General features: G+C 46.2%; 7 non-coding genes across 7 annotated transcripts; 3 read left to right on the forward strand and 4 right to left on the reverse strand.

Annotated features, from left to right (window-relative positions):
* Positions 1-787: 787 nt before the first annotated feature.
* Positions 788-862, reverse strand: Trnas-cga (transfer RNA serine (anticodon CGA)). The gene has a single exon. It is a non-coding gene; the product is annotated as a tRNA-Ser (tRNA).
* Positions 863-1,087: 225 nt separating this feature from the next.
* On the reverse strand, positions 1,088-1,162 carry Trnas-cga (transfer RNA serine (anticodon CGA)). The gene has a single exon. It is a non-coding gene; the product is annotated as a tRNA-Ser (tRNA).
* Positions 1,163-1,387: 225 nt separating this feature from the next.
* Trnas-uga (transfer RNA serine (anticodon UGA)) lies at positions 1,388-1,462 on the reverse strand. The gene has a single exon. It is a non-coding gene; the product is annotated as a tRNA-Ser (tRNA).
* Positions 1,463-1,687: 225 nt separating this feature from the next.
* Trnas-cga (transfer RNA serine (anticodon CGA)) lies at positions 1,688-1,762 on the reverse strand. Its single transcript has one exon. It is a non-coding gene; the product is annotated as a tRNA-Ser (tRNA).
* A 6,862-nt stretch (positions 1,763-8,624) lies between these two features.
* Positions 8,625-8,699, forward strand: Trnas-cga (transfer RNA serine (anticodon CGA)). The gene has a single exon. It is a non-coding gene; the product is annotated as a tRNA-Ser (tRNA).
* Positions 8,700-9,824: 1,125 nt separating this feature from the next.
* Positions 9,825-9,899, forward strand: Trnas-cga (transfer RNA serine (anticodon CGA)). Its single transcript has one exon. It is a non-coding gene; the product is annotated as a tRNA-Ser (tRNA).
* Positions 9,900-10,725: 826 nt separating this feature from the next.
* On the forward strand, positions 10,726-10,800 carry Trnas-cga (transfer RNA serine (anticodon CGA)). Its single transcript has one exon. It is a non-coding gene; the product is annotated as a tRNA-Ser (tRNA).
* The last annotated feature ends 9,643 nt before the right edge of the window (positions 10,801-20,443 follow it).

A 20,443-nucleotide genomic window follows, 5' to 3' on the forward strand; every position in this document is an offset into this window, starting at 1 on the left:
AGGCAGTTTCAACACATTTTGTAAGAGTGTTACGTTCATCGTGCCAGTGACGGTATTTGCGTTAAACTGTAAATAATGTAAATAAAAATTACACATTGATTTAATTTTATTGCTGTTATCTCTTGAAGCTGGCTTCTCTGACCCCAGGATCCCTATCTCAATTCGTTCAGCGGAGCATCCTCTATGTCCTGTTAAATTTTTGCTTGCTCTTTCCGAAACGCCTTCGATAGAGGGTTTTGTTTCATTTGCAATAAATTAACACTTGAGACACTGAATGGAAAATTCAATGAAATACATCGTTCATACTTAAGAAAAGAAGAAAGTCGTAAAACCTGAAAAAACTCTTAGCAGGGTAAGTCATATTGCGGTACGCCACTAATCCGTTACTGGACAAAAAAATGGCTCTGCACACTATGGGACTCAACATCTTAAGTCATAAGTCCCCTAGAACGTAGAACTATTTAAACCTAACTAACCTTAGGACATCACACACACCCATGCCCGAGGCAGGATTTGAACCTGCGACCGTAGCAGCCCCTCGGTTCCGGACTGCAGCGCCAGAACCGCACGCCCACCGCGGCCGGCGTTACTGGACACTGATCGTTCGAAGATCAGTATGTGGACAGAACCCTACAGCGGTGGTACCTCGTAAAAGTGTTAGGGTACGGTAATAGGGTGGTAAAAATTCCATCAGTAATAAAAAAGTATCATGTTGTTTCCAAAATGAGATTTTCACTCTGCAGCGGAGTGTGCGCTGATATGAAACTTCCTGGCAGATTAAAACTGTGTGCCCGACCGAGACTCGAACTCGGGACCTTTGCCTTTCGCGGGCAAGTGCTCTACCAACTGAGCTACCGAAGCACGACTCACGTCTGGTACTCACAGCTTTACTTCTGCCAGTATCCGTCTCCTACCTTCCAAACTTTACAGAAGATCTTCTACGAAACTTGCAGAACTAGCACTCCTGAAAGAAAGGATATTGCGGAGACATGGCTTAGCCACAGCCTGGGGGATGTTTCCAGAATGAGATTTTCACTCTGCAGCGGAGTGTGCGCTGATATGAAACTTCCTGGCAGATTAAAACTGTGTGCCCGACCGAGACTCGAACTCGGGACCTTTGCCTTTCGCGGGCAAGTGCTCTACCAACTGAGCTACCGAAGCACGACTCACGTCCGGTACTCACAGCTTTACTTCTGCCAGTATCCGTCTCCTACCTTCCAAACTTTACAGAAGCTCTTCTACGAAACTTGCAGAACTAGCACTCCTGAAAGAAAGGATATTGCGGAGACATGGCTTAGCCACAGCCTGGGGGATGTTTCCAGAATGAGATTTTCACTCTGCAGCGGAGTGTGCGCTGATATGAAACTTCCTGGCAGATTAAAACTGTGTGCCCGACCGAGACTCGAACTCGGGACCTTTGCCTTTCACGGGCAAGTGCTCTACCAACTGAGCTACCGAAGCACGACTCACATCCGGTACTCACAGCTTTACTTCTGCCAGTATCCGTCTCCTACCTTCCAAACTTTACAGAAGCTCTTCTACGAAACTTGCAGAACTAGCACTCCTGAAAGAAAGGATATTGCGGAGACATGGCTTAGCCACAGCCTGGGGGATGTTTCCAGAATGAGATTTTCACTCTGCAGCGGAGTGTGTGCTGATATGAAACTTCCTGGCAGATTAAAACTGTGTGCCCGACCGAGACTCGAACTCGGGACCTTTGCCTTTCGCGGGCAAGTGCTCTACCAACTGAGCTACCGAAGCACGACTCACGTCCGGTACTCACAGCTTTACTTCTGCCAGTATCCGTCTCCTACCTTCCAAACTTTACAGAAGCTCTTCTACGAAACTTGCAGAACTAGCACTCCTGAAAGAAAGGATATTGCGGAGACATGGCTTAGCCACAGCCTGGGGGATGTTTCCAGAATGAGATTTTCACTCTGCAGCGGAGTGTGCGCTGATATGAAACTTCCTGGCAGATTAAAACTGTGTGCCCGACCGAGACTCGAACTCGGGACCTTTGCCTTTCGCGGGCAAGTGCTCTACCAACTTTTTTTTTATTTTTTTTATTTTTTTTTTTTTTTTTTTTTGTAATTTTACCCGACCGAGACTCGAACTCGGGACCTTTGCCTTTCGCAGGCAAATGCTCTACCAACTTTTTTTTTTATACTTCAAATGGAAAATAAAAATATTACAAAAAAAGAAAAGAAAAAATCAGTCTGTGCATAAAATAACCTCCCATCTTTTTGGTTACTTTCATGGAAATGCGATGACAAAGCCACAAAACTGAAGTTGTACTAAGGCACTTATGCAAATAACATGTACAGAAATATGTCAATAAATACTTAAAGAAAATGGTGTTTCTACACACACTAATTATTAAGCTCAACAAAAATATAATCACAGCCTACAATGCTTATTTCACAAACTACTAACTAAATTTTTTTTTGAGAACGCAAAAAAAAAAAAAAAAAGGCAGCCATGCGCAAAAAGTTGCCAATAAAGTGAACTAAAAAGGGCCATCTTGCTCGCCGCGGTCACATTGCTAGGCGGGCGGCCAGGAACGGGCGGTCGTCATTGCATTGGACATCACCAGCCACCAATCGTTGGAGCGCCCGGGGCCGCTGCACACAGTCAGAGACTGTTTCTGTTACCATAGGGGAATCGTGGAAAGATCACATCTACAAGTTAATGTCTTCTCACACCCGGCACACCCCAGCTGGGTGGTGGGTCCATGAATGACGAACCCAAATAGTTCGCAAAAAGGTTCCGGTAATCCTGTCTGTTCGTTAAGACCAGAAACTCGTCGATCATATAGTACCATAAATGGAGGACGTCTTTGTCTCCATCGCGGTATATGTAGTGTATCGCCATTCCTCGTACCCAATTAACCGCATTCATCCGGGTCATAGGGAAATAGACAGCGTCGGGATGAAAGAGTTCTTGGGGTAAAATCGAAACGTAGGGGCGGCGGAGCAGGAAAGCCAGGATCTGGCGGATCAGTTTCCAGCACTCACGCGCGGGGCCACAGTTCAGTCTATGTTCGTCCGTGTCTAACGTCGTGCAACGGGGGCACACAGGGTCGTCAATTAGGTGAATGGCATGCAGCCGTTGTCGGGTTGGAAGTTTCTCGTTAACGACCACATACCACGTCGACCGCACGAAAGTAGACAGGAACGGCGCGTGGATGGCTCGCCATACTCGTGGCCAGTCGACCGTAGGGTGGCGCCGTACAATGTCGTTATCCGGAGTCCAGTGCTGGAGAGCACTATAATAAGTCTTCGCTGTCGGATTCCGTGTCTCCGATATAACCCGCAACACATAGCTATGCTCTACGAAAAACGTTCTAATGTGTGACAGCGAGGGCGATAAATGTCCAACTGGTACCGGTGGGTACAGCGTACGTGGGGCCACTTCTTCAATCAGTAGGCCTGGGAGACTGGCTGTTGGTGAAAGCCAGAGTCGCCTCATGGAACGGAGATACAGTGCCAGTGCTCTGTGCTTGACGTGAGTGAGTCCAACACCGCCTTTGTCGAAGGGTAAAGTAAGCGTAATCAAAACGGATCTTGAAAACAGCACCATCGTTCACCACGTGTCCAAACACTGCCTGTATCCTGGAAGCCATCGTGTCTGTTATCGGCAGTACATGGGCGTAATGGTTAAGGTGAGAAGCCATGTACACATTAACGTATTGGGCGCGTTGCAAAATGTTCAATGATCTGAATTTATTGAGACGAGCCTCTAAACGGAGTCGTCGTAAGACCATACGATACGTAAAGGCCGCCGTGCGTTGTATTTGTCGATGGAGTGATATCCCTAAACACTTGAGCATCGGGACCTTTGTCAGAGGTACGGCCAGACCTGAAGGCATTCCTCGTCCTACCTCCATGTAGCGTGATTTCCGAAGGTTGAGCACAATGCCTGCCACCGCCCCATACTGGTGGAGCCAGGAAAACGCCGTGTGTATTTCGTCACCAGACCGTGCTAAGAACATCACATCGTCGGCATATGCACCACATCGAAAGGTTACGGAACGGAGGGTAAGTCCTTCTAAGCGTCGCCGTAGTCCGTGAAGAGCTGGTTCGAGGGCAACGGCGAAGAGCATGGCAGAAAGAGGAAAACCCTGCCGGACGGACCTGTTGACACGGACGGGGGCGGACCGACAGCCGTTGATCATAATCCTCGTGACAGCCCCATGGATCAATCGAAGCACAACAGACGTCGTCAGACGCGGGACACCGATGTGTTCCATAACAGCACGCAGGAAACCATGGTTAACGCGGTCGAAAGCATGGTCGAAGTCCAGCGCAACAAGAGCGCCTTGGAGGCGGCAAGTTTGCATGAGCGCCACCACGTCTCTATAGGTGCTTAAAGTCGTGAACACATTAGTGTCGCCCCCGAGGCAGGTTTGATCAGTGTGAATGGCCGCCATTACCGTAGGTTTGAGCCTCTCACGGAGCATGCGTGTCAACAGCTTATAGTCAGTGTTTAGCATTGTCAACGGGCGAAAATCAAGAGGGCGACGGCCTCCGCAGGGTTTGGGCACAGGGATCAAGAGACCCTCAGTAAAGTCAGATGGTACCTGAAAATCGGCGTCCAGGAGTTCACTGTACATCCTGACCCACATTGGGCCCATGAGATCAAAGAACCGCTTGTAAAATTCAAGAGGGGGGCCGTCAGGGCCAGGCGTTTTGTTGGGAGAGCCACGCAACAGAGCCTCTCGCAGTTCTTCTAAAGTCACCGCCGACAAGAGCGTAGCATCATCTTGTAGGTTCCGAGAGACTGGTAGGTCAGATAGGACTTCCCTGACCCCTACATTCATGTGGGACTCCCTCTCGTAAAGAAGTTTATATGACTGTGTGAACGCTCGGACGATATCCATTTGTGCGTCAACGCGTCGCCCGTCCTCCGTCTCAACCTCGGTAATGAGCTGCCTCTTGCGTCTTCGGCGTTCTTGAATGATATGGTGGAGGGAAGGTCGTTCACCACGAACATCATCAGTCGTCCTCGCTCGCACCCGCACACCCGCAAGACGTACGGCGTTGATACGAAGCAATTGTGCCTTGACGCGTTGTACTGCTGATTGTCGCTCTGGCGACGGCGGTTGTACAGTCAGTTCGCGGAGCGCAGTATAGTAAAAATCAGTAGTCGCAGTATACCAGCGCGCTCGGTCGCGTCCATAGCTGACTAATGTTCGGCTCAGTGCGGGTTTTGCACACCGTAACCACCATTGAAGTACAGAACGGTAGGCGGGTAAACGCCGGTGGCAAGTGCTCCATGTGGACTCGACTGCGCGTCTGCAATTTATCTCATCAAGAAGGGCCACATTGAGGCGCCACGGACCCCTACTTCGGCGGACGCGCTGGCGGGGAAGGGTGAGAGTACACACATATGCGAGGTGATCCGTGAACGCTGCCGGCCACATCTCAGCGTCGACAACGGCCGATCGTAGGCCGCGGGTGACGTAGACTCGATCCAAACGGCTCGCGGAGTGACTAGTAAAGTAGGTGTGTGCTCGACGGTCGCCGTGTTGGATGATCCAGGTGTCCAACAAGGCCAAGTCCTGGACAAGTGCCTGGAGTGCCGGGCAGGTGGTATAGTGTGGCTCCTGGTCGGATGGGCGGAGCACACAATTAAAATCGCCGCCTACTACCAAGTGGTCGGTATTGCCCTGGAAGAGCGGGGCTATATCTTCGGCAAAAAAGGTGCGCCGTTCTCTCCTTTTGCCGGTGCCTGAAGGAGCATATAAGTTCACCAGACGTACTGTACCAATCGTGAGTGCGACCCCCCGGGCCGACGGTAAATAGGAGACATCAGTGGCCATTATCCCTTCCCGCAGTAGAATCGCCGTACCTCCGCCGCCCACATCTGCAGGCATAGTGTAGGCGTCATATCCGTAGGCATCGAGACAGAGTCCTGATCGGACTTCTTGAAGGAAAACAACGTCCAGATCCGCAGCGCGTAACGTATCCTTCAGCATACGGGTCTTGACATCAGATGTAATGCCATTGACGTTGATCGTGGCGAGGCGGTATGCCTGGTCCATCAAGTCTCGGGAGGTGACCATGGTATGACAGGAGGGCAATAGTCGTGACGTGGAGCGCCGGTCTTGCGAAGTGCTAGGCGGCGACGAGAGGTGCTCATGCCGTCCTAGGCGTCTGTCGCCGGCCGCGTAGACGCTGCCATCGGCATCGGTGCATCGTCTTGGTTCTGAAACGCATCCTGCAACTCCATCTCCTGCGCCCAGTCGCCCAGGGACGTTGACACCACTGGATCTCGAGAGGCAGACGGAGGCAAGGGTGCATCCCCGGTGTCGGAGCTGCGGTGATCTCCCGCATCCCCATGTGGTCCAGACCCAGCGGTAGTGGGAGAAGACGTCGAACCGTGTGAGACGGTAGGGTCGCCTGTGTCGGCGCGGTGGAGCGGTTGAGGCACCTCGTCATCCAGCGGTGTCGCCTCGGGCTGTTCTACGTCGTCGGTTGTCTTGCGCCGCTTCTTATGACGCTTGGGTGATTTCTGCTTACGCTGCCGTGCCTCTGTTTCCGACGTAGGGCAAGGGGAGGACGCTGCATCCTGTGCTTCAACTTCCATCGCACCGTCGACGAGCCGTTGTGACGGTGCGCCGGGGTCCGACGAAAGGACATCAGTAGCATCAGCACTGAAAGACGCTTGGGGCTCCGTGGAAGCTACTGCAGGGTCCTCCAAAGCTCGCACCAATACAGTGGGGTCGTCATATACAGCTGGCGTCTCCCGTCTCGCCGCCGCAACATACGTAATCGGCAGAGAGGTCGGTGTCGACGGACGAATCTGGTCGGTCGAGGGTGTCTGCGCGAGACGGCGTTGCAGGCATTCGGTACGCATGTGTCCCGTCTGGCCACAACCGGAGCAGGTTCTCGGCTGACCGTCGTAAATAATTATTGCCCTGCAACCAGCGATCGTGAGATACGAAGGAATATGGCGACGCAGGTCAATACGGACTTGTCGCACCCCGTTAAGGACAGGGTAGGTGTCGAAGGTCTTCCATTTTTCGGCCGTGTGGCCGAGAACTGTTCCATAGGGTCGAAGAGCAAGGGTGACCAAATCCGCTGGAACTTCAAAAGGGAGCTCAAACACGCGCACATTTTGGATTCCCAATCCAGCACGTTCAAGCGTCACCACACCCACGTTTCCGTCTGAGTGGCAGAACCGATAACCTGCCGTCGAGCGTCTGAGAAGTTTGTCACATGCTTCGTCGTCAGTGAACTTAAGATATACGACGCTGGAGACAATAGATAAGTGGATACCGATCAGCTCGTTAGGATCAACATGTACCACATCGCGTAAAAAACGCTCTACTTCGTGGGCCTTGGGTCTAGAGTACGTAGTGTCGAACTGCAGCTTGATCGTGGCTTTCCGATACGAAAGAGCCATCGTGTGTCAGGAACGTGACGGCAATACGTAACACTAGCGCGCCGGCGCGGTAAACAACAACACACCCGGAAACGCGACACGGAGCGGCCGGGACGTACCGCACCGCTCCACAGCCAATGGCCGACCAACCAAATGAGCTACCGAAGCACGACTCACGTCCGGTACTCACAGCTTTACTTCTGCCAGTATCCGTCTCCTACCTTCCAAACTCCACAGAAGCTCATCTACGAAACTTACAGAACTAGCACTCCTGAAAGAAAGGATATTGCGGAGACATGGCTTAGCCACAGCCTGGGGGATGTTTCCAGAATGAGATTTTCACTCTGCAGCGGAGTGTGCGCTGATATGAAACTTCCTGGCAGATTAAAACTGTGTGCCCGACCGAGAGTCGAACTCGGGACCTTTGCCTTTCGCGGGCAAGTGCTCTACCAACTGAGCTACCGAAGCACGACTCACGTCCGGTACTCACAGCTTTACTTCTGCCAGTATCCGTCTCCTACCTTCCAAACTTTACAGAAGCTCTTCTACGAAACTTGCAGAACTAGCACTCCTGAAAGAAAGGATATTGCGGAGACATGGCTTAGTCACAGCCTGGGGGATGTTTCCAGAATGAGATTTTCACTCTGTAGCGGAGTGTGCGCTGATATGAAACTTCCTGGCAGATTAAAACTGTGTGCCCGACCGAGACTCGAACTCGGGACCTTTGCCAGGAAGTTTCATATCAGCGCACACTCCGCTGCAGAGTGAAAATCTCATTCTGGAAACATCCCCCAGGCTGTGGCTAAGCCATGTTTCCGCAATATCCTTTCTTTCAGGAGTGCTAGTTCTGCAAGTTTTGTAGAAGAGCTTCTGTAAAGTTTGGAACGTAGGAGACGGATACTGGCAGAAGTAAAGCTGTGAGTACCAGACGTGAGTCGTGCTTCGGTAGCTCAGTTGGTAGAGCACTTGCACGCGAAAGGCAAAGGTCCCGAGTTCGAGTCTCGGTCGGGCACACAGTTTTAATCTGCCAGGAAGTTTCATATCAGCGCACACTCCGCTGCAGAGTGAAAATCTCATTCTGGAAACATCCCCCAGGCTGTGGCTAAGCCATGTCTCCGCAATATCCTTTCTTTCAGGAGTGCTAGTTCTGCAAGTTTCGTAGAAGAGCTTCTGTAAAGTTTGGAAGGTAGGAGACGGATACTGGCAGAAGTAAAGCTGTGAGTACCGGACGTGAGTCGTGCTTCGGTAGCTCAGTTGGTAGAGCACTTGCCCGCGAAAGGCAAAGGTCCCGAGTTCGAGTCTCGGTCGGGCACACAGTTTTAATCTGCCAGGAAGTTTCATATCAGCGCACACTCCGCTGCAGAGTGAAAATCTCATTCTGGAAACATCCCCCAGGCTGTGGCTAAGCCATGTTTCCGCAATATCCTTTCTTTCAGGAGTGCTAGTTCTGCAAGTTTCGTAGAAGAGCTTCTGTAAAGTTTGGAAGTTAGGAGACGGATACTGGCAGAAGTAAAGCTGTGAGTACCGGACATGAGTCGTGCTTCGGTAGCTCAGTTGGTAGAGCACTTGCACGCGAAAGGCAAAGGTCCCGAGTTCGAGTCTCGGTCGGGCACACAGTTTTAATCTGCCAGGAAGTTTCATATCAGCGCACACTCCGCTGCAGAGTGAAAATCTCATTCTGGAAACATCCCCCTGGCTGTGGCTAAGCCATGTCTCCGCAATATCCTTTCTTTCAGGTGTGCTAGTTCTGTAAGTTTCGTAGAAGAGCTTCTGTAAAGTTTGGAAGGTAGGAGACGGATACTGGCAGAAGTAAAGCTGTGAGTACCGGACGTGAGTCGTGCTTCGGTAGCTCAGTTGGTAGAGCACTTGCCCGCGAAAAGCAAAGGTCCCGAGCTCGAGTCTCGGTCGGGCACATAGTTTTAATCTGCCAGGAAATTTCATATCAGCGCACACTCCGCTGCAGAGTGAAAATCTCATTCTGGAAACATCCCCCTGGCTGTGGCTAAGCCATGTCTCCGCAATATCCTTTCTTTCAGGTGTGCTAGTTCTGTAAGTTTCGTAGAAGAGCTTCTGTAAAGTTTGGAAGGTAGGAGACGGATACTGGCAGAAGTAAAGCTGTGAGTACCGGACGTGAGTCGTGCTTCGGTAGCTCAGTTGGTAGAGCGCTTGCCCGCGAAAAGCAAAGGTCCCGAGCTCGAGTCTCGGTCGGGCACATAGTTTTAATCTGCCAGGAAGTTTCATATCAGCGCACACTCCGCTGCAGAGTGAAAATCTCATTCTGGAAACATCCCCCAGGCTGTGGCTAAGCCATGTCTCCGCAATATCCTTTCTTTCAGGAGTGCTAGTTCTGCAAGTTTCGTAGAAGAGCTTCTGTAAAGTTTGGAAGGTAGGAGACGGATACTGGCAGAAGTAAAGCTGTGAGTACCGGACGTGAGTCGTGCTTCGGTAGCTCAGTTGGTAGAGCACTTGCCCGCGAAAGGCAAAGGTCCCGAGTTCGAGTCTCGGTCGGGCACACAGTTTTAATCTGCCAGGAAGTTTCATATCAGCGCACACTCCGCTGCAGAGTGAAAATCTCATTCTGGAAACATCCCCCAGGCTGTGGCTAAGCCATGTTTCCGCAATATCCTTTCTTTCAGGAGTGCTAGTTCTGCAAGTTTCGTAGAAGAGCTTCTGTAAAGTTTGGAAGTTAGGAGACGGATACTGGCAGAAGTAAAGCTGTGAGTACCGGACGTGAGTCGTGCTTCGGTAGCTCAGTTGGTAGAGCACTTGCACGCGAAAGGCAAAGGTCCCGAGTTCGAGTCTCGGTCGGGCACACAGTTTTAATCTGCCAGGAAGTTTCATATCAGCGCACACTCCGCTGCAGAGTGAAAATCTCATTCTGGAAACATCCCCCTGGCTGTGGCTAAGCCATGTCTCCGCAATATCCTTTCTTTCAGGTGTGCTAGTTCTGTAAGTTTCGTAGAAGAGCTTCTGTAAAGTTTGGAAGGTAGGAGACGGATACTGGCAGAAGTAAAGCTGTGAGTACCGGACGTGAGTCTTGCTTCGGTAGCTCAGTTGGTAGAGCACTTGCCCGCGAAAAGCAAAGGTCCCGAGCTCGAGTCTCGGTCGGGCACATAGTTTTAATCTGCCAGGAAGTTTCATATCAGCGCACACTCCGCTGCAGAGTGAAAATCTCATTCTGGAAACATCCCCCAGGCTGTGGCTAAGCCATGTCTCCGCAATATCCTTTCTTTCAGGAGTGCTAGTTCTGCAAGTTTCGTAGAAGAGCTTCTGTAAAGTTTGGAAGGTAGGAGACGGATACTGGCAGAAGTAAAGCTGTGAGTACCGGACGTGAGTCGTGCTTCGGTAGCTCAGTTGGTAGAGCACTTGCCCGCGAAAGGCAAAGGTCCCGAGTTCGAGTCTCGGTCGGGCGCGCGGTTTTAATCTGCCAGGAAGTTTCATATCAGCGCACACTCCGCTGCAGAGTGAAAATCTCATTCTGGAAACATCCCCCAGGCTGTGGCTAAGCCATGTCTCCGCAATATCCTTTCTTTCAGGAGTGCTAGTTCTGCAAGTTTCGTAGAAGGGCCTCTGTAAAGTTTGGAAGGTAGGAGACGGATACTGGCAGAAGTAAAGCTGGGAGTACCGGACGTGAGTCGTGCTTCGGTAGCTCAGTTGGTAGAGCACTTGCCCGCGAAAAGCAAAGGTCCCGAGTTCGAGTCTCGGTCGGGCACACAGTTTTAATCTGCCAGGAAGTTTCATTTCAGCGCACACTCCGCTGCAGAGTGAAAATCTCATTCTGGAAACATCCCCCAGGCTGTGGCTAAGCCATGTCTCCGCAATATCCTTTCTTACAGGAGTGCTAGTTCTGCAAGTTTCGTAGAAGAGCTTCTGTAAAGTTTGGAAGGTAGGAGACGGATACTGGCAGAAGTAAAGCTGTGAGTACCAGACGTGAGTCGTGCTTTGGTAGCTCAGTTGGTAGAGCACTTGCCCGCGAAAGGCAAAGGTCCCGAGTTCGAGTCTCGGTCGGGTACACAGTTTTAATCTGCCAGGAAGTTTCATATCAGCGCACACTCCGCTGCAGAGTGAAAATCTCATTCTGGAAACATCCCCCAGGCTGTGGCTAAGCCATGTCTCCGCAATATCCTTTCTTTCAGGAGTGCTAGTTCTGCAAGTTTCGTAGAAGAGCTTCTGTAAAGTTTGGAAGGTAGGAGACGGATACTGGCAGAAGTAAAGCTGTGAGTACCGGACGTGAGTCGTGCTTCGGTAGCTCAGTTGGTAGAGCACTTGCCCGCGAAAGGCAAAGGTCCCGAGTTCGACTCTCGGTCGGGCACACAGTTTTAATCTGCCAGGAAGTTTCATATCATGTTGTTGTTGTTGTTGTCTTCAGTCCAGAGACTGGTTTGATGCAACCTACATCCTTCTGAATCTGTTTAATGTATTCATCTCTTGGTCTCCGATTTTTACCCTCCACGCTGCATTCAAGCACTAAATTTGTGATCCCTCAATGCCTCATAACATGCCCTAGCAACCAATACCTTCTTCTAGTCAAGTTCTGCCACAAATTCCTCTTCTCCCCAATTCTGTTCAGTACCTCCTCATTAGTTATATGATCTACCAATCTTATCATCAGCATTCATCTGTAGCACCACGTTTCCAAAAAGCCTTTACTGTTCTTGTCTAAACTATTTGTCGTCCATGTTTCACTTACGTACATGGCTACACTCCACACAAATACTTTCAGAAAAGACTTCCTGACACTTAAATCCATACTCAGTGTCAACAGTTTTCTCTTCCTCGGAAACGCTTTCCTTGTCATTGCCAGTCTACATTTTATATCATCGCTATTAAGACTATCATCAGTTATTTTGCCCCACATGTAGCAAAACTCATCTACTACTTTAAGTGGCTCATTTCCTAATCTAATTCCACCAGCAGCTACTGATTTCATTTGACTACATTCCATTATCATCGATTTGATTTTGTTGATGTTCATCTTACATCCTCCCTTCAGTTCAACTGCTCTTCCAGGTCCATTACTGTCTCTGACTGAATTACAATGTCATCGGAAAATCTGAAAATTTTTATTTCTTCTCCATGGTTTTTAATACCTACTCCGAATTTTTCTTTTGTTTCCTTTACTGCTGGCTCAATATACAGATTAAAGACCATTACGGGCAGGCCTCAACCGTGTCTCAATCCCTTCCAAACCACGGCTTCCCTTTCATACTCCTCGACTCTTATAAATTCCATCTGGTTTCTGTACAAATTGTAAACAGTCTTTCGCTCCCAGTATTTGATCTTCAGATTTTAAAACGGTGTATTCCAGTCAACATTTTCAAAAGCTTCCTTTAAGTCTACAAATGCTAGAAACGTAGGTTTGCCTTTCCTTAATCTATCTTCGAAGGTAAGTCTTAGGGTCAGTATTGCCTCACGTGTTCCAACATTTCTACGGAATCTAAACGAATCTTCCCCGAGGCCGACTTCCACCATTTTTTCCATTCGTATGTAAAATGTTCCTGTTAGTATTTTGCAGCCGTGACTTATTAAACTGATAGTTCGGTAATTTTCGCACCTGTCGACAGCTGCTTTCTTCGGGACTGAAATTATTATATTCATCTTGAGGTCTGTTGGTATTTCACCATCTCATACATTCACCGTCTCATACATCTTTCTCACTAGGTGGTACAGTTTTGTCAGGGCTCGCTCTCCCAAGGCTATCAGTAGTTCTGATGGGATGTCGTCTACTCCCGGGGCCTTGTTTCGACATAGTTCTGTGTTCAGTGAAACTCCTCACGCAGTATCATATCTCCTATTTCATCTACGTCCTCTTCCATTTCCATAACATTACCACCAAGTACGGTAAATCGCCCTTGTATAGACCCTCTATATACCTCTTCTACCTTTCTGCATTTTCTTCGTTGCGTAACCTGAGCTTTTGGTATTCATAAAGGTGGTTCTCTTTTCTCCATAGTCTTTTTAATTTTTCTGTAGCATTTTCTATCTTACCCCTAGTGATACATCCTTACAATTGTCCTCTAGCAATCTCTGCTTAGTGATTTTGCACTTCCTGTTGAACTCATTTTTGTATTCCTTCCTGCCTGCTTCATTTTCTGCATTTTTATGTTTTCTCCTTTCATCAATTAAATTTAATATCTCTTCTGTTGCCCAAGGATTTCTACTAGCTCTCGTCTTTTTGCCTACTCGATTCTCTGCTGCCTTCACTACTTCATCTCTCAAAGTTACTCATTCTTCTTCTACTGTATTTCTTTCCACCGTTCTTATCAACGTTTATAATACTTTCTCTGAATGTCTCTACAATCCGAGGTTATTTCAGTTTATCCAGGTTCCATCTCCTTAAATATACAGACGTAATAAAACAGATATTATTTTATGATCTCCCCCCCCCCCACAACATTTAATGATTTGCGCATTACAAACTATTAAGACTGTTACTGAGCCCGCCTCCCTACGAAGAATGACAAATTTGATTAAGTAACATATAACTGTCCACGTCGTGTTGTGCCAACTCCTCTGTAGCTCGAATGGATTTTTAAGTTTTTTTTATATGCCCGACTTCTAATTTCACCACACAAGTCTCCAGGCTAAAGCAGTTATTGCCCGATGACGACACGCAATACAGTTTGTTAAAGCGGAGTTCGCCGTTATTAATTATGTTTTTAGATTTAATTTTATTACTCGTACAGACTCAACGTTAATTTATTTAACAGCGCGTCGTCAAAATAAGTATAAAACGCTAGTGTCTTTGCATTATATAATGTCGACTATTGAGTTAAAGATGGTACATATTGTGCCATTTTAGAGAAGAGAAAGCTTAAGCGCCTCTGTTTCTATAGTCTCAGTATCATGTGTTGACTAATTTCAATTTAGTTCCTATCTCAGGTCAGTATTTAACACAAATTATATATCAATCTCATTTCAGAGATATTACGTCGGTTCCACACTTATGGAATAACACGTAATTGTCATTTAACATTACTTTATTAATAATCCTTTGTTTTATGTCGTAAAGGTTAATGAAAAATCACTATCTGAGGAAAGAAGGATTGATCCTATTCATGAGATAATAACTTTTAATGAGCCTGCAATCGTTAATTAAATAAAAAGTCACGTTCAGGGATGATACGCGAACAACTTTCGTTACGTCTGTTTTCACGTATCTGTCATAACTAACCCTGTCGCCCACAGTTCAAATTAACACTGACGTTAACCCCTTTTGTCGGTACATCGAATCGTAACTATTTTGTGAAAGTTTATTCTAGCCTCGAATTAATTTCTTTCAGATACGCGCACGTCCGAACGGCAGAACGGAGCTCAAACGACTTGTTTTAACAACCGATCAACGCAATGACGTTACATAAAGACATTGTCCACCCAATGAACATCTCTCTGACGTTGTCTTCTCTACTCTGCTTAATTAAATTCCTCCTAATTACAATTTATTTAGCTGTTTAACGAGAACATCTAACAGAAAATTAATTTATCCCAACCTGAAAGATCCGTTATAAACGCCAGAAAAAAAGGACAGCTTTGCACTTTACTGAGATTTCCTGACACAGTAAGAGCAATAGTTCCTTTGCACATCTGATTGTGGTCACTGCAGCCGCTAAAAGTATACTGTTGCCAGCCTTTTCTAGTGCCCGCTCGTGCAAAATTTTGCCAATGTCCAACAATATTGCAAAAATAAACATCAAATAAATTCTTAAAAATATAGGAAAATAAAAGGAAGCAATCGAGCAGTGACGAAAAATAAAAGCAATACGTCGCTGTTTTCTGCTTCAAAATAATCTGTACCTTTGGGGTTCAAACCCTCAACTTCGCTTACCGTATCGTTCTCAGTGGAAAAACAATGGGCATTAGCTCATTGCTCTGACATGGTATTCCGTATTCTTGGTTCTTTTCAGGTTCAGCAGTTGTCATCGGTGTTGTTACTACTACTTTCACAGTTTTGATATCGGAGAGGAAGTGTCCTGCAGAGTATTTTTCGAAATGAACTAGAGTAGCGATGCAGCTTGAGCAAGTTGGATCGTTAGTACATTACCGGGAGATCCCTCTTTAACGTTTCATTTAACGTGGCTTAAGCTTTGAAACCTACATTAAATTCTCTCCCTGAAGCACGTCTTGAGAATCGTTAAAAATTTGAGGAATCCTACACCATTGCAGTGTCTAGCTGATCTACAGCTAAGAAACGATAACGGACTTCTCTGTTACACATAACGCAAACTTCTTTCCTATCAGAACCTTGCCAAAGATTTTTCAGCTGTCGCTTGCTCTACGAGATGTCTGTTGCTGTGGTTCTTATATAACCTGTATGAAACTGGAAACTGGACTTTTTACTGTCGACCTATCATCCCATCAAATTACTTCGTGATGTCTACAAGAACGATTACTTTTTGCAAGAATTCCAGCCAAAAGAAAATTCTTCATTTTGGAGAATACAGGAAAGTGAAGTTGCACGACAGTATGTTTGGATGGTTAATGATATTTTCAGCGACGATAAACATTCAAGAAGGAAGCCCTTCCTTCTGGAATATTTATCATCGTTGAAAATATTTTCGTATACCACGTTTACAGCCTGTGATTGAAAATTTCGTCTGGTAGTTGGTCAACAAGGAATCGTTCATGCTGACAGTGCCTGTAATGCCGATAGTAATCCCGATGACCATGAAAGGAAGGCTGAAAGAAATTAAAAATGAGCTCCCTACATTACTGATTTTGTGAAGCAGCATGATCCATTGTTAAATTTAATTGGTACTCTATTTGAGTCACATGTCTTTCGACTGGTCTGATGCGGTTCGCCACCAATTCCACTCAGAGTGGCACGGCCTCAATTATTTGTTGTATGTATTGCGATTTCTGTTTCCCTCTACCATTTTTACTATCTACATATCCCTCTAGTACCATGGAAGTTAATACCTGATGTCCTATAATCCTGCATTTCTTCTTCCTCGTCAATACTGGGGAGAAGCTCCCTATTCCTAACCTTATCACTCCTCGTAATTTTCAGTATTCCTCTGTAGCACCATGTCTCAAGTGCTTCTATTCTCTTCTCTTCTTGCTTTCCCACAGTCCACGTTTCGGTACTATACAATGCTGTGCTCCAAACGTACGTTTTCAGAAATTTTTTCCTAAATTTAAGTCCTATGTTTGACACTAGCAGATTTCTGTTCGTCAGAAATGACGTTTTTGTAAGAGATAGCCTGTTTATTATGTTCTCCTTATTTCGTCCATCATGGATTATTTTGCTGTCCTAGATAGCAGGCTTCCTAAACTTCACCTATTTCGTGATCACCAATTCTATGTCTCTTACTGTTCTCATTTATGCTATTTTTCATTCTTCGATTTACTCTAAATCCATATTTTGTACTCATTAGAAATACATTCTATTCAACAGACCCTATACTTCATCACTAATGAATATATCAAAAGTGAACATTATCACAGATAGTCTTCCACTGTGAATCTGAATCCCATTCCAAAACTTTCATTTACTGTCGTCATTGCTTTTTCGATATATAGATTGAACATTAGAGACATCGACATCTACATACATAGTCTTCAATCCAACATACGGTGCGTGGCGGAGGGTACCTCTCTGTTCCACTCCCAAACAAAAGAAGGGAAAAATTACTGCCTATATGCCTCTGTACGAGCCCTAATCTCTCTTATCTTATCTTCGTGATCTTTGCGTGAAATGTAAGTTGGCGGCAGTAAAATTGTCCTCTAGTCAGCCTCAAATGCTGGTTCTCTAAATTCCCTCAATTGCCATTCACGAAAAGAACGCCTCCTTTCCTCTAGAGACTCCCACCCAAGCTCCTGAAGCATTTCCGTAACACTCGCGTGATGATCAAACGTACCAGTAATAAATCTAGCAACCCGCCTCTGAATTGCTTCTATGTCCTCCCAAACGCTCGAGTAGTACTCAAGAATAGGTCTTATTAGTGTTTTATAAGCGGTCTCCTTTACAGGTGAACCACATCTTCCCAAAATTCTACCAATGAACCCAAGACGACTATCTGCCTCCCCCACAACTGTCATTACATGCTTGTCCCACTTCATATCGCTCTGCAATGTTACGCTCAAATATTTAACCGACCGCACTGTGTCATGCGCTACACTACTAATGGGGTATTCAAACATTACAGGATTCTTTTTCCTATTCATCTGTCCAAGTCATCTTGTATCCTCCTACAGTCACTCAACGACGACACCTTCCCGTACAGCTCAGCCTCATCAGTATAGAGCCGCACATTGCTATCCACCATATCCAAAAGATCATTTATGTAGATAGAAAAAGGCTACTTCGTCGTCTTACACTCATTTTTATTCTGAGTGTTTCGTTCTTCATCTTCAACTCCTATCGTTCCCTGTTGGTTCTTTTACATGTTGTATATCAGTAGGTTTTCTCTATTTCGAACATCTTACATCATTTTATATTCTCGAACGCTATTTCCAGGTCGACAAATTCTATGAAAGTTATTTCTTTTTTCAGTCTTGCTTCCATTATCAACTTCAACGTCAGAAATGCCTGTTTGGCGTCTTTACCTTTCCTAAAGCTAAGCCGATCGTCAAGTACCAAATCTTCAGTTTTCCTTTCCATTCTTCTGTACATTATTCTTACCAGCAATTTGGATGCACGAGCTGCTTATCTTTGTGATAAGCTATAGCTCTTGCACCTGTCGACTCTTGATACCTTCGGAGTTGTGTGGCTGACGTTTCTTCGAAAGTCTGCTGGTATAATGCCTGTCTCATACATCCTACACACCAGCTTGAATAGTTATTTTGTCGCCATTTCCTCCAGTGAGTTTAAGAATTCCGATGTAATATTATCTTCCCGCCAGCCACAGTGGTCGAGCGGTTCTAGGCACTTCAGCGAGGACCGCGAGACTGCTACAGTCGCAGGTTCGAATTCTGCCTCGGACATGAATGTGTGTGATGTCTTTAGGTGAGTTAGGTTTAAGTTGTTCTAAGTTCTATGGGACTGATGACCTCATATGTTGAGTCCCACAGTGCTCAGAGCCATTTAAACCATTATCTTTCCTTTCCGCCTTATTTGTTATTAAGTCTTCCAAAGCTATTCAAATTGTGTTTTGACGCACCCATGTCTGTTAGAAAGAATACCTTATCTCAAGGCATATGACTACAAGGATTAGATCTGAAAGAGCTCCTACTGCTCTACTTCGCTACTTCGTATCACACCTATTATTTCTCCCATATAACAAATCGGTGATCCATTAACTACTCCGTTGTAACTTTCATGTTTGGATACTTTGTGGAGTCTCAGAACATGGTTACAATGCCGCATTCTATGTTAGGTCCAACATAAGTAATTAAAAGAGTTTTCAGCTCATTTGTAACAGAACAACCTGTAAAGAAAGTGACTTAGCTTCACTGATGGGTGCAACTATTCTGAAGGCAGCCTGTAAGGGGTACTGCTATTCACAGTATTGACAGTGGTATGAAGTAGTCATACCTCTTACTTCTTTGGAACTTGTCACAACTGGGTGCACATTTTCTGGCTTCTTCTGTTTTTTAGATCAACATTAACCAAGTGCTACTGCTACTGTTCTCCTGCATTTATTCGACGTGAGGGCAGTCATTGTTTAAATTTTGCCTGTAACAATAGTATGCATTCGAGAAACACCACAATATACGAATACAAGTTATGAAATTTGCTTTCCAGTGGTAGGGTAACAGTGAATCATCAGTCGGTCAATTCACATAGAGTACATGTAATCAGTGGATAAATAACTGTTGTCATTCTTAGTCTGCAATTTTCGTTGGCGACCTATATCATTATTTGAACTATTTACTAGGCAACAGTGACCTTAAATAAAGTGATAGCTCAATTTCGAAAAACAGTAGAGCATGTTAAACATTACTTTGAATGTGGAATTGAATCAAAGATCATATGAACATAGGTGTCTTTAGCTGTTGTTAGGAAGTACGTTATGTGCGAATTCAATAAACGAAATAAATGATATGAATGATGAAGATTGCCTTTCAGTTTAAGCTGTAGATCTGAGTACTTTGAAAATCGTTTGCATTTAACCAACGCTATTAGGTTTAGTACGAAGTGTTTCTCTCAGTTACAAGTGCATTATCGTGTCCGATCACCGTTAAAGCAAAGTGACTCAAGAGCAAGCAAATATAGACGAGGGATGTTGTAAACGAACCTAAGACTCAGGCAGCAGCAACCGGTCGAGACAGAAGCAGCAACAGAGAAATAGTCGATTTTGTGACTTTTATAAGTTCCTAACGAGGAGCGAACTGTATCATTTCATCTGTGTGTTGTTATAGACTAGTCTCTTGAGTTCCTGTGTGTCAATTTGCTATCCAATAGACACAGTTCTCCAGTTTTCGTTTTCGTCAGAAAGTAAAACAATTTTGCGACACATTACAATCTCCTAATCAGGGGCGAATGAATTAGTCTCCATTAACTGCTTCGTTAGTTCGGTTTATTGCATCTCTACGTATTAATACAATTTATTAGACACAGTTCCTGCACATTTCTCAGCATCTGCAGTAGAGTTCCGCCACATGTCGATAGTCCATTTGTATGAGTTCTATAGCTTCCCACGGTCTTCAATATGGATAGGAACGGTGATTGTTGCTTGTGGATGTGAGCCCAGTTGGCGACACTTCCCTCTTAGCTGCAGGCTGTGATGGCTTCGGTTACACAAGTTGAAGCTGCAGTGCATGGGCACCTCTGGTGTGGGCCAGCCATGGGGATCCATCGGACATACAGTACATCCAAGTCCTCCAATCAGTCCTGACTGGTGCCGAGTCCAATTTCTGCTAGCACTGAGGTTGACTCCTTACTGGTGGCCAAGTGGGAGTCGCCTATGGGCTTGGCAGGGGGCAAAAGACTACCCAGAGGGACGCAAATAAGGCCTCCCTGGTTAGTCCAACAAACTGTTGCTCAGCCACATGCAATCACCTATCTTGTTTCTGAGGAAACCTCTCAGCCTGCAAGATCTGAGCAATCACTTATGATGGGATTATCTGTAGTTGGGAGCTCCAATGTTAGGCACATTATGAGGTCCCTTACGGACAT

This window comes from Schistocerca gregaria, chromosome 4 (genome assembly GCF_023897955.1).
Source record: "Schistocerca gregaria isolate iqSchGreg1 chromosome 4, iqSchGreg1.2, whole genome shotgun sequence".
Lineage (NCBI taxonomy): Eukaryota > Metazoa > Arthropoda > Insecta > Orthoptera > Acrididae > Schistocerca > Schistocerca gregaria.